The sequence below is a fragment of the Neopsephotus bourkii genome, unplaced genomic scaffold (assembly GCF_033783945.1).
Source record: "Neopsephotus bourkii isolate Nb327-2 ecotype Australia unplaced genomic scaffold, CSIRO-AGI_Nbou_v1 NB_1825, whole genome shotgun sequence".
Taxonomy (NCBI): Eukaryota; Metazoa; Chordata; class Aves; order Psittaciformes; family Psittacidae; genus Neopsephotus; species Neopsephotus bourkii.
Window position 1 is genome coordinate 7,552,321 of NW_026902298.1, and position 13,433 is coordinate 7,565,753.

A 13,433-nucleotide genomic window follows, 5' to 3' on the forward strand; every position below is an offset into this window, starting at 1 on the left:
CCCTAAGGATGCTGTAGCACATTTAGTTTATCTTAGAACCAACACAAGGTTTAAGGTTTAAAAGAAAGTAATTTTGATTCACTGACATTAGCAACTAAGATATTGCAATAATAACATGTTACACTCTGAGAACTGCAATGACAGAACAATTATCTAATTAGAAAGTAAAATTAATTACATCATGCTTTAATTACTTAATAACTGAGAAATTGCCATCAGGATGAAGGCTGAGGAATGTAATGAAAAATTACCAGGGAGTGCAATTTGCTGGTTAACAGAAACCTTCCCTTGCAAACAGGAAGTCTGGGTGCAGGTTGACATGGGCTCCTCCCAGCCCCACCACCATTTTGCATCCCCACATCTGGGGGCAAAAGGACTAGTTAGACCTGAACTGCTGAAGGCAAGAGCCAAGACCTGCAGTTGGCAGCAGTTAAGTAGGATGGGTGCTAAAGACGGAGAAAGCCCTGGTCCACCAGTGAGCTGGAGGGAACTGGAAGATGAGATTGGAGAAAGAGGAGCCCTGAATTCCACTTATTTTGGGATTTGTAGGTCAGTAAAGGCTGATGTAATTTAAAGCAATGCCAGGGGTGCTTAGTGCTGTGGTAGGAGCTCGTTTGTTCAGCTCTGCAGAGCATTATTTGGCAGATTATGGATCATGGAATCATAGAACAGTTAGGGTTGGAAAGGACCCTATGATCATCCAGTTCCAATCCCCCTGCCATGGGCAGGGACACCTCACATTAAACCATGTCACCCAAGGCTCTGTCCAACCTGGCCTTGAACACCGTCATGGCTGGAGCATTCATAATTTCCCTGGGCAACCCATTCCAGTGCCTCACCACCCTTATCATGCCACAAGTGGTGTGTAACATCAGTTGCCATGAAGGAATATTGCATCAGAATCTGAATCTGCAAAATGTGTGGTTTGGAATAACTATTGGGGGTACAATACTTCCAAAGGACCTTATGAGACCCAGGATTTTTGTGCAGGATTGTTACTGGAGCATCTTTCCAAGCTGCTTCAAGACTACTTGAAGAGCAGTGTGATGTTGAAATGGGTGATGATTAAGGTAGTAACTGTGACAAGAAAGGCAGACAAACAAGAAGATAGAGTCTTTATGTAAACAGAGAGTAGACAGGAAAAATGCAAACATTCAAATAACGTGTGTCTGCGAGCCGGAGTGCGTGTTTCTGTGAGACAGGTTGCAATTAACATTTGAAAAGGTATGTAAATGATGTTTCATGCAAATACTCCCTTGGACGCAGGCTTGTGGGCTATTCATTATTCAAAAGCAACACAAGCATTTTGCCATTACTGTCTGTGGTGTGTTCTTTGCTTTAATCTGCCCTTTGGTCTTGGAGCTGCCACATTTCCATAACTGGGTCACCCAGTTCTTTCTCAACTTGGCTTTCTGCTGTGAAATGAAATATTAGCAATTTCTGTGACATACATTCTGGACTTCTGTGAGGAGTTCGAATGGCTACTGCAGAAAGTAAGGAATCCTGAATACATGGGGAAATATGCAGTAAGGAATTAATTCATATTTGTGGATAGCAGGAATTTACAGTGACCACTGGCCTGTGCAAACAAAGTCTAGGATTAAAACTGTTAGTTGGGCAAAGAAAAAGACAAACGTTACTTGGCGCACAGGAATGATATTTGCCCTCAAGAAATCTGAAGATGGACTTTTTACAAGAGTCTGTAGTGACAGGACAAGGGGTAATGGCTTTAACCTGCCAGAGGGGACTGAGATGAGCTCTTAGGCAGAAGCTCTTCCCCATGAGGGTCCTGAGGCACTGGCACAGGGTGCCCAGAGAAGCTGTGGCTGCCTCATCCCTGGCAGTGTTCAAGGCCAGGTTGGACGCAGGGGCTTGGAGCAACCTGCTCTAGTGGAAGGGGTCCCTGGCCGTGGCAGGGGTTGGAGCTGGGTGAGCTTGAAGGTTCCTTCCAGCCCAAACCAGTCTGGGATTTTTTTCATGCAGTGAAGAGCACTACTCCAGTGCCTAAGAATAAATTCTAATAATGTATTATAATAATTACAGCTATAATTTTAACCTTAATTTAAAAATCTTTTAAACTCGGAGATGCATGAGTCATTGTGAATGGTTTATTATTTAAAATTGGGTTGAAAAGGTGTTGTGACATTAAAAGTAGTCTCTATTTTAGCCACGAGAGGGCGTTCAAGAGCTGCTTTAAGGAGCAGTCACTGAGGTTGAAGGAGGAATAGGGAGACAGCTCTGAATTGATGCCAGTGAAGAAGAGTATAAGGAAGGAATGAAGGAGATCCTTCACTTGCCGATGTTCTGCTCTCAGCAGGTGACAAGCTGCGGGCTGTACCCATCTCTAGTCGCAAACGGCACATTGGAGACTATCATTAGGAAAAGATAACCTTGGAAGTGTTCGTCGTGATAGGTGTGGAGTTTGTTCCATAATGAAAAGATACGGATTGCATATCCTTAGCAAAAGTAAGCAATTCCATTTTGTTCACTTAATACAGATAAAGCTTTTCCATCGTTGATAAAATTTGTCATCATATGAGAGTTTTGGCTGAAAGTGACTGAAAATTACTTCTGAGACCTCTATAGGGAATAAAATCTCCAACGAAGCCCTTCAGCGGTGCGATGCTTCATTGTCCTCCCTCTTTAAAGTGCAGTTTCCAACACCAGTTTTATTAAAGAAGCCAAATAGTCTCATTAGAAATGGTGGTAAAGAATTCGGAACCGTGACCTGCACTTCAGTAGGGATCTCTTCCTCCCTCTATGAACTTATTCAGTGGCCTCCACGTGTTAGCATTTGGCATCCCAGCCAGTACTGAATCCTAAACAATGATAAATCTGAACTGTGAGCATAAGCATTAGTTGAAATTATATTTCTGTTAGGTACACAACCCTACTTATAGGGCTTGAACCCCCAGATTTAACAAGAGAAGGGAGAGTTTCCGAGTCAGGGCAGAAGAGAGCATCATCTCACCTAATAAAATGGGATGCCATAGAAAGAACAAACTCAGCTTTAATAATGAGTGTCTAATGGTAAGAGTGGTGGTGGCCAGAGGGACTGGTCTGTCTTCTTTGCAAGTGGGAGTGGGTGAAGTGGCCTTTGAAGTGACCCATGTTCCCAACCTCACTTCTAGATAACTACCAGAGTTGAGCAGTTTTCTTACCTGCCCTGTCCCCTTGTGTGTGTGGTGAATGAATGGGGATGTGGCAGGAGCCAATTCTGGAGCAAGTAATCTCCTTGCAGAAGAGGTGAAAGCGACGAGAGGAAAGAAGGAAGAGGGTGGGACAAGCAGACTGTCTTGGAAAAACAGCTCTGTTGCCCCATTTCTTACTGTCCCCAGAGATTCCATAATCTCACAGCAAATTTGTGTTCCACTGCTGCAGACTCTCTTTTTAAACTCTGCTCTTCAAATACTTGTTATACACTTGACCTCTTCCAGTTTTACAGCCACTAGAAAGATTTTAAGTGATTTACTGTGGAGGAGAAGGCAGGAGATTGTTAACCTTCACGTGGCATTGCAGTTTTAAAGGACTTAATATGTGATAAGAGGTGAGGCTCAGACACAGCCCTGCAATCCCCGACCCCAAGCCAAGGCTGGGTTCCACTGCAGCCCCAGAAAGACAAGTCAAAGATGTGATGATCTGAGCCAAAGGGCAAACCTTTGGCATCACTTAAAGTAATGTCAAAACTGTCACTGACTGCAAAAAAAGATGTGTTTCCTCCTGAGGCCTTGTCAGTTGATAGGTAAGGATCAGAAATGTCTCCATTTTAACAGGACATCTCAAAACCCTGTGGCTACAGGTGGTTTTTATGCTCAAGGTAACCTGAAATCACAGAGTAGTTCAGGTTGGAAGGGACTTCAGGAGGTCTCTAGTCCTACCTCCCAGACTTAGACTGGACACTGCACAGCTTTTTGAGCAGCCTGTGCTCCTATTCATAGGGCCCAGGAGGGTGTTGGTCTTCTTGGCTGCCAGGAACACTGTAAGCCCATGTTCAAGTTCACTGTCCACCAAGCAACTCAGGTCTTTTTCAGCAGAGCTGCTCCCCAGCCAGTCAGTCCCAGGCTGTGTGGTTGCCAGGGGCTCTTCCCTGCCAGAAACAGACGAAACATCTCATTGGACAAGTGATTCTATTGCTTTTTTTATTCCCCTACATGAAATAAATGTGTTTGTGGATCAGAAAAAAACATACATTTTAAAGCAAATCTTACCTAGCTTTTCCCTTGCACCACTCATCCAGGAACCATTAGGTTCATCTGTAGTTTCTCATCTATACATTTTTAATCTATACATTTCTAATCTATACATTTCTCTATATTACATCTGTACAAATATATAGATGGTCATCCAGTTCAGAGGAGCATTTACGTTTGCACTCATTGATTGCCAGCCTATTAGCCCCACTTTCAGATTTCTAGAGCATCAGTGTCAGTTGTAGGTACTGAACTGAGCAATGATTGCTTACATAAAGTACAACTGTTGGCAAACTGCATTTCCTATGCACTGTTGCTTCTGCTGGTCCAGAAGACCAGCTTCTTACAAGGTCTTCTGGCAGGAAAGTAAGGGGCTTTTATCTGTCCTCTATGTTAGTGGCAGGGTTATTCGCAGTACAACCACAAGCAGATGCAGCAGGACCTCTTGTGATCAAAATCAGCCCAGTATTGAATATTTCAGTGTCTTTCCCTTCCATATAGGGTTGGGTCCATACTAAAAGAGAGGAGTTGGGATTTGTACCATTACAGTCAATGGAAGTCAGGGTGAGAAGTGAATGCAACAGTCATTTTTAGGAGTAGAAATGACAGGATTCTTTGCTGGAGTCTGATCTTCAGAGCTTGTTAATAATGATGTTGAGGAAGCCAAAGCTAATTTTCCTTTCAGTAGATCTTTCTCTGCCGCAATGCTCTCCTGTCTTTTATCCACTAGAAGGCAGAAGTGAGGTTTTATAAGTACATTAACCAAAATATCACCCGGCAGGGAGATTTACAGCAAAGTGACTGCTGCTGGTTCTCCTATGGTTTCATCATCTTCGGTCTCCCAAGCACTTCCCATTTCCAGGGGTCCCAAGGCCTTCACTAGCTTGACCTAACATAAGCATTGTGTGCAGAAATCGGTAGCTCAGTGGTGGGCTGGAGCACTCCTCAGCCTCACAGGACCTGCATGGAAGAATAGATTATCCAGCTGAAACTTCAGGGGGAATTTTAAAAGGCAGATTGTAATTAATTGAGTTGGAATGTGGCCAAGGCAGAGACTTTAATATGTCTTTTTCCCTGGCTCTCTTTTTTTTCTGCAGACTCAGGAGTCATATAACAATCTTGTCTCCAGCTTATGCCTTTGTCAAATCCATTTCAGTCCCATTCCCATCAGGAGGGTCTGGCCATGGGGCTGGGAATGAGTTTAGCCCTTAGCTGTGTGCGTTAATGTCTTTGGCATTCCTTCATCCAGGTCCCTTCCCCAGGATCCCTGCTCATTGCCATGTTTTTCCAATATAGCTGGTCCCAACCTTGGTTTGTATCCTTGCCTGTTCCTAATTCCTCTGGCATTCTTACACTGCATAATGCTCACTGCCCTTGGAGGAAGGAACCCCAAAGTCAGCAGCAGTCAGATCTCTCTTATTTAATGCAAGTGCTTCTGGCTATGGACTGTTAGTGCTTGCCTTCAGAACGTGCTTTTGTGTTTTTAGCTTTTGGCTAAGCACATCTTTTTATTCATTCCTCCTTTTCCAATTAAACCCCTTAGATATAGAGAGAAAAAATGCCCATTCTTTCCAAGACACAACCACTTTCTCTCATGGATAGGTTTGAAACCCCGAGATGACTGCAGTAGTTTTGTCAATTAGCAAAGAGAATCAACTTTACGTCTTTTATCTGACAATTATGCAATGCTATTTGCATAATGTGAAATTTAGATCTTCCATTGTCACATGCTTCAACTCATTTACTCCCCTAATGTCCATTTGAAGCACATGATGAAAGCACGGGCAAATTCAGAGTGCTTTGTTTCATCCCAAGCTTGGTTTGAACCAGTTGCTTAATTCTCTGCCAGTTCCTATAGCACTGCAGGAGTTCCCAGCATTTGTCCTATCAATGTGCTTATCAAAATGTTGTATTGTTCTGTAATGGCTCCTTCCAAAGAAAATGCCTTCACAGCATCAAGGAAAATAGCCCCATTCTTCCCTTTTTTGCCATCAACTGTAAAAATCTGCATATCTGTTTAATGCAATTTCATCTTGAGCTGAAGCTGGTTTTCTCTCACTGTTCCCTCTAAACCAGCTCTGATCTGTTGACTATTGCTTTCATCAGAGTTTTTTCTCTGTACTGACAATAAGCTTTCACCTCCATAACTATTGTGATCAGCAGGATCTCCTTTTGCCAGGACTGGGACAACTATTGCCTTCAGCTACTCACCTGTAGTCTCACTCCCACAACTGTTTGTGTTTTTGTACAAGCTCCACAGCCTTTCTCGCTTTTAACTGATTCACTGCTCTTGTTGTTCTTATGATCCTGACTAAATACTGATTCTGCAGTGCCTGACAAGCTCACAAGCCTGTTCTTGCAAAGTGTCGTTAAATCATTCACACACAAAGATGTTCACCAGTGTTGGGTTTGATCCTTCATGCTTAACATACAACCAAGTCACTTCACTGTGACTTCTGTTGTTCATTATTATACACATCTCTGGTATGGGCAAAACCCATCAGCACTAAGTATTTATGACTTGAGATTTAAAGTTCTTCTGTGTATTGTTTCTCTAAACACGGTTGATTATAGAACCAGATGCACGCAATTACTTCTGTGACAGTAACCCACGTGGCTTCTTTTCACTGTGTTCAAGCTACATTTTTGACCTTAATTATATGTAACAGCTCATCCGTTAATTTTTGTCTCTATTGTCTCTATCAGCTCCCTTCACCTCCTTTAATTTTTAATTTCCCTTCTTTCTCCCTCTCATCCCCTGCCCATATTTTAACTTTCAGAGCTCCAAGAACCCCTTCCCTCCTCTGAACCCCTCATTTATTATATCTGTGTGTGCCTTTGATGAAGCTGCTGAGCCCTTGCAGCTCCCACTGCCACACAGGTGAAGGTGGTCAGCAGCCTACAGAGCAAGTATTTGGGTTTCTCAGAGCTTACTGCTTCCCTTTCTCCCTGTCAATGTGAAATACACATGTGGCACATACAGTGGCGTTTGATGGAAGGGTGTATAAGGGTTTCCTTTCCCAAAAACAAGAGAAAGGGACCCTCAGAATTGACTTGTTTAATGTGGATGTTTCATTGCACACAGCCATGAGCTGCCAATTTTGAGTTCAGGATGGGTTTAGAGAAGAAAAAAAGCAGAAAAAACCCATCAGTTTTTGTTTATAATTCCTTTTACCGGTCATTTCTCAGTCTGTTCTGTTGCTATCGCTTTGAAGACTATTTACACACCCCTGTGAAAGGAGTGTTTGTGTCTCTGTGGAAGCCGATAAGGCCGTGCAAGAGGTGGTGGTCTCACCCCACCCGGTGACCACACAGCCTTTCCCTTTCCTCCTTCTTTGCCTGCTCTTTCTGAGATGCCAGGACATATGGGAGGAAGGATAGCTGTCTCCTCATTATCACTGCACTGCAGAGAAAGCACTCACAGCATCTGCCTGAGCTCCGCTCGTTGTGTTTGTACCTTGTGTTTCCAGCTCTGTTGTTAAGTAACTTTATCAGCTCCTTCAGCAGCTCTTCACCAACACACAGAACGTTCACTCAGGGGACAGTTTTGAAGCCTATTTGTGAAGCTCAGACCTACAGCTCTATGCACAGAAGAAAGGATGGCCCCAGGTGGGGATGGAAGGTTTGGGCCAGCACTGTATATTTCTAGTGGTTGTTGTCCCCCCATTTTCAGGAGACCAGGTTGCCTTCTAGCAGTTTCCTTCATCAGTCAGGGATGCGCCAGAAATATCTTTTAATCCTCCCACCATCCCTCTTCAAAAGCTTTTACCCTCTAAGGAAGGACCTCAAGGGGAAATCATACATTGAGCTCATTTCTCCTCAGCTTCCCACAGCTAGGATCTGGTGGGAACAACAGCCAACTTCTGGGAGCTCACACCCTTACAAGTACCCACAGCCTTCAAGGGGAGCTGCTCTGGATGGCTAATAGCCAAGCAGGCCATCCTGTAGTCCAGGGACATGGCTCTAAGTCCCTCTCTGTTAATCCAGAGCATCATCTTAAGCCCCTTCTCTTCCTGTAGCATTATTTTCCCTGCTAGCAGGATGGTTTGTTACTCTTCTTTCCAAATATGCCTCACTCCATGTAATGGTCACTGCCCTTCTATTGGGCAGATGATTTTATTTCAGTTGTATGCATTTTACCTTCCTTTGGTATTCCACCCTGGTAGTTCTTTTAAAGACTAGAACTTAAACATGGGAGGTTCAGGTTAGATAGAAGGAAAAAGTTCTCTACTGTGAGGGTGCTGAGGCACTGGCACAGGGTGCCCAGAGAAGCTGTGGCTGCCCCATCCCTGGCAGTGTTCAACACCAGGCTGGACAGGGCTTAGAGCATCCTGGTCTAGGGTGAGGTGTCCCTGTCCATGGCAGGGATTTGAAACTGGATGATCTTAAGGTCATTTCAACCCAACCCATTTTATGATAATATGATTCTAACTCATTAGAGAAAACTGATGTTCTGCATATTGATACCGATACCAGGTATCTGGTGTACCATGCTTCTCACTTGAAACCCCTCAGGCACAGAATTAACCAAGAGATTTTATGCAGCCCTACTGAGTTCTGCCCAAATATTGGCACATTATGAGTATCTTCATAGGACTAGGCTTTTGTTTGGAACTGTTTTCTGCCAGCAGCTGTTTCTTATGGCATGGCTGGTATAACAGCCATACACCTGGCAGCTGAAGCCTCTACAGACTGCTGTGATGATACATAAATAAACTTAGGGAACCAGGGAGGAGTTGAAACATGGTCCAGATGGTGTGAAGGTTTCCTCACGTAGAGAAAACTCCCCCCTTTTTGCTTAGAACAGGCATTGTTGTAGTCTCAGAGGGGGCTTTTCTCAGTTAACATTGGCTTTGTAACTTAAGCAGAGCAAATTTCACCTGAGTCTCTTCTCTGATGTCTTATAAGACCACTAGAAGTGGATCTGTTTCACTAGATGTGTACATAAGTTACCAGTGTGCACCAGAAACCTCTTTATTTTATTCTTAGTTTTACCTCCAAGTAATCTTTCAAGTGTTTCTACAATTGGGCAGATGTTTCATAGCCAGGGACAAGTCAAGCACTGAAGAAGAGATACTTTCATTCTGGAGAACCTGACAAGAATCTCTCACTACTGGCTGCTGTGTTTTCTTCCTGTTTTGATAGATCTGGTTGTGTCAAGAAAAGCCTCAATGCATGATGGATCTGACCCTTTGTATTCTTTGCCATTAAAGCTAGAAAAATATTAGCTTTTTACTCTGTTGCTATCTTGCCAAACATCATTTTACTCCCAGGAAAGACTGCCTTTGTACCATGTTAGGTGCAATAGTTACCCACCTGGGCTTGTGCCTTTTATCCAAGCATGCCGACTTTTTTCTCTTCCTTTTGTATTGCCAAAGGTTTTGATTTACTGCTCTTGCTGTGTTAATGTTATTATCTTGAAAGAAGATTTTCCTGATCAATTGCCATAATAAACATAGGTTTCATTTGCAAATCTGCCTTGGGTGATTACAGACATCAAGCGCATTTGGATCCCTATTGCTTGTGATGTATTATGAAGGGCATTGTGTCTATGGGTTGCATGGCTAGCAAGTTTGGGGGGTGGAAGGAGCTATCCCAATGAGGCTGGTGAAACTAAACAGAGGGAAATGGTGAGAGGCTGAAATAAGAATGTTCTTTCTGATGTTCTAATGAAGAAAGAGAATCTCTTCCAATAGCTCCCCCAGAATTTCCCTGTTCATTTGAAATGTGCCTGCTTGTCAGAAACAACCTCCCAGGCCTGCTGGAGCTGCTGTTGTAATAACTGACTCATCTCGCAGAGGCTGTTTGAAGGAGGTTAAGGATTTAGATCCGTTGGATAATATGTGGCAGCAATAGCATATGGGAAGCTTTTCTAGGTCCTGCTATTGAATCAAGCCCTGGAGGTTCCAAACATAACGCTACTAAGAAGCTGGAAAGTGAGCTTGTTCCTATCAAAAGTACAGGATGGAGGGAGGTGCCAGGCAGTCATCCTTGGGATACCTCAGTGGAGAGAAGGCACAACCTGCTGCCTTTTTATTCTAAACCAGGAGGACTTGTTTTGGGATGGGGTTCTGTGCTTGCCACCCGTGCAGTGCTGGTATGAAGTAGCTTAGTGAAGCTTTACTGTGGTTGTGCCAACCTTGAGACAAGGACAGTATGTGGGATATCTGTGTCTGGTTAGGCTGAAAATCAGCCCCCTCTTTCACCTTCCCAAGAAGCCTGAGCTGGTTTCAAGAGATGCTGGCTACAATCCAGGCCAGGAAGAGCTGATGTGGGAGAACTGGTAGATTTATGGGTTTAGGTATACCTGCTTCTTTCAATGGCTTTCAGCATGAGTGGAATGTCATCAAAGAATGGGGAAGTTTAGATTGGATATAAGGAAGAAGTTCTTTACTGTGAGGGTGGTGAAACACTGGAACAGGTTGCCCAAAGAAGTGGTAAATGCTCCATCCCTGGCAGTGTTCAAGGCCAGGCTGGACAGAGCCTTGGGTGTCATGGTTTAGTGTGAGGTGTCCCTGCTCATAGCAGGGGGATTGGAACTGGATGACTTTAAGGTCCTTTCCAACCCAAACCATTCTCTGATTCTATGATTCTATATCTAGGGTTTTCTGTGGGATTTTGGTTGTACAATTTTATATAAACACCAAAGGAAATTCTGGAAAGCCCTGCTGATATTCTCAATGCTCTTGCATCTCTGTTTAGTCTCTCTGACTAAACCTTGACCCTGTTTTTCCTTTGAGTTGCAGCCGTAACCTTAGTTTAGTTTTTGAAATGTAATTCGTGTTTCTAGCACTGAATTCAGCCTTGTATCTTTAGAAACTGGAAGATGCGCTGCATGTTTCAAGTTCACACCTGAATATGAAATCCCAGCTTTCTTCTTCACCTCCAAGATTGAAGACATGGGTAATTATTTATGAAGAATGATTAATAAATATTAGTGTGATAGCATTTAAGCCAAAAAGTCCAATTTTCTAACCCTCAAGTAAACATTTCCTTGGTGACATGTTAAGAAAGGATTCATTGAAGGTATTTTCTCGTTGATAAGTCTCTTGTTCTTTAACTCCAGCACAGAAAGCGAGCCCCGTCTGACTCAAGGATTTAAAATGAGGAGTACCAATGCAGTGCAAAACATTCTCATGTTTTGTTAGTTGAACTGCTCATTTATAAAGCAGTATTTCGTAACACTTTCCCACCAAATCACTTATTCCGTTTATTCCAGTGTCCTTGTGATTTTACCTCAGCTGCAATCCCAGTGTGACAGATGCTGAACAAACATGAGTCTAAGATAGATCCTACACAAAAAGTTCCCAAGGACAAGCCAGGCAAAAGGTGGTAGAAAGGAAGCAGTAGCATTTAGCTATGCAAATGGAACACTTCCAGAGGCAGAGAAGGCAGTCTTCCCAGGATCACACTGGGAACCTCTGGCACAGCCAAGAGTTGAATTAACATCTCCTGAGTCCTTCAGAGACGATCCTTCCTCACCCCAACACTTTATTTTCTACTCTAAAGCCAGTGAAAAGAACCATTTGATTTCAGTGGTGTTTTAACATGAATGCCCCCCCTCTCCCCAAATCCATTGTTGTTTTTCCATAGCAACACAAAGATAAGAACTTATCCAATGCAGAGAAGAACTTTAACCTCTGCTTCTCTCAAGTTATACCTAGAACTTCACTTTAAGCATGGTAGAGCAGCAGGAGCTCTGCACCCTTGCTGGCTGCCAGTGTATTAAGGAAATGATTTATTTTTGTCACTTCTTGTCATTAGCAGTACCTCACTTGGGTTACACTGGTAATGAAACCCATTCCTGGGTTACATTGGTACCATCGTTCTCTCCTTTTGAACTTTGCAGTTTGAATTCAGACATGGGGGGTTTTTGCTAACTTCACACCTTACCTACACACAGAGTACTTAAAGGTAAATCTTTTATTGGCAAATTCTGTGATGTTATTTTTGCAGATCCAATACACAGACTTGAGCATCAATATGCAATTTCACTATGGTCACACTTATCCCCTCCGGATTATTATTCAGTGGAAAGTTTTGAGGCATTCTGGAGTTCACAGAAGACATCACAGCTGTCACAGTATCATCAACATCATTCAACTTTATAGTCTATAAAGAAGCTCAAACATATGGTTAGACTCTGTAGTGGAGATCTACTGGCTTTGGTGAAGTTACATCAGCCGTAAATTTAGGCTATTGGTTTCATCTCTGTGTGATGAGAAGACCCAATGTACTGATTCTGTACTTTTATCATTCCCATTGAGCCAAAAACCAGATGAGGCAGAAGCTAAAGTTTGTAGCCCGTATTTCCAAGAAAAGCAAACGTGTGTTCAATGCTTCTATTCTATCCCTATTCTAATCCTTGGGCATTTGCAACATCTAATCGGCAAAATAAACCCCACTTAGAACCAAACCCAAGGATCAGCTCCATCTGTGTGTTCTGAACTCCTCAGCCAAAGCTCTGCCCTGGTAGTCAGTCTTCCATAGGCCTGTGGAGCCTGTTCAGAAAGGCTTCAAAGCAAGAGTTCAGAGAACATTTGGAAATGGCCATACTGTGTCTGTTTGATTATCAGCTGATTTATTCTCAGGAGTTAAACCCACACTGGTGAAGCCATCCTGGGTAACTGGGCAATGTTTTTGACAGTTAACTCTCTGACTGATCAGGTTCAAGTTCCACTGGGTGGGTTTTTCACGTGTCATTTGAGATTCCTTTGCATAGTCGAAAACCTCCATGTTAAAATTAACTTATGCAAGAATGCTTTTTGTCCAGAGTGTGATTAATACACTTGTTACTCTGATCTAGCTACCCATTCTTGGGCAAAGCTTTCCAAATCAGAGTCTGCCCACTGGATGTTTAAACCATACAATGACCACAGAGTCTCAGGTCCTGCATCAGACCTCAGATGCTACTACAACTACAAATACAGCAGCAAGAGTCTTGACTGTAGCAACAGGAATTTCCATTTGTTCCTGGTATGATTTGACTACCCAACACATATGAAAGTCAATCTGCAAACCCTGTGTGCTCAGCCATGGAGATGACCGGTGGACAGTGCTAAAAGGGAAATGGTGAGGGGAAAGGAAGGTACAAGTGGCATTTTCTTGTTGTGTTATCAAATCAAAGAAGAACAAGTGGTCCATTTGTTGCTGTGCATCTGTGCCTGTGTCTAATCAGAGTTAATTATGGTGAGCAGAGGCTCTGTGATGCTACTGGTCCCCAAGCTCTGAAGGACCCACTGC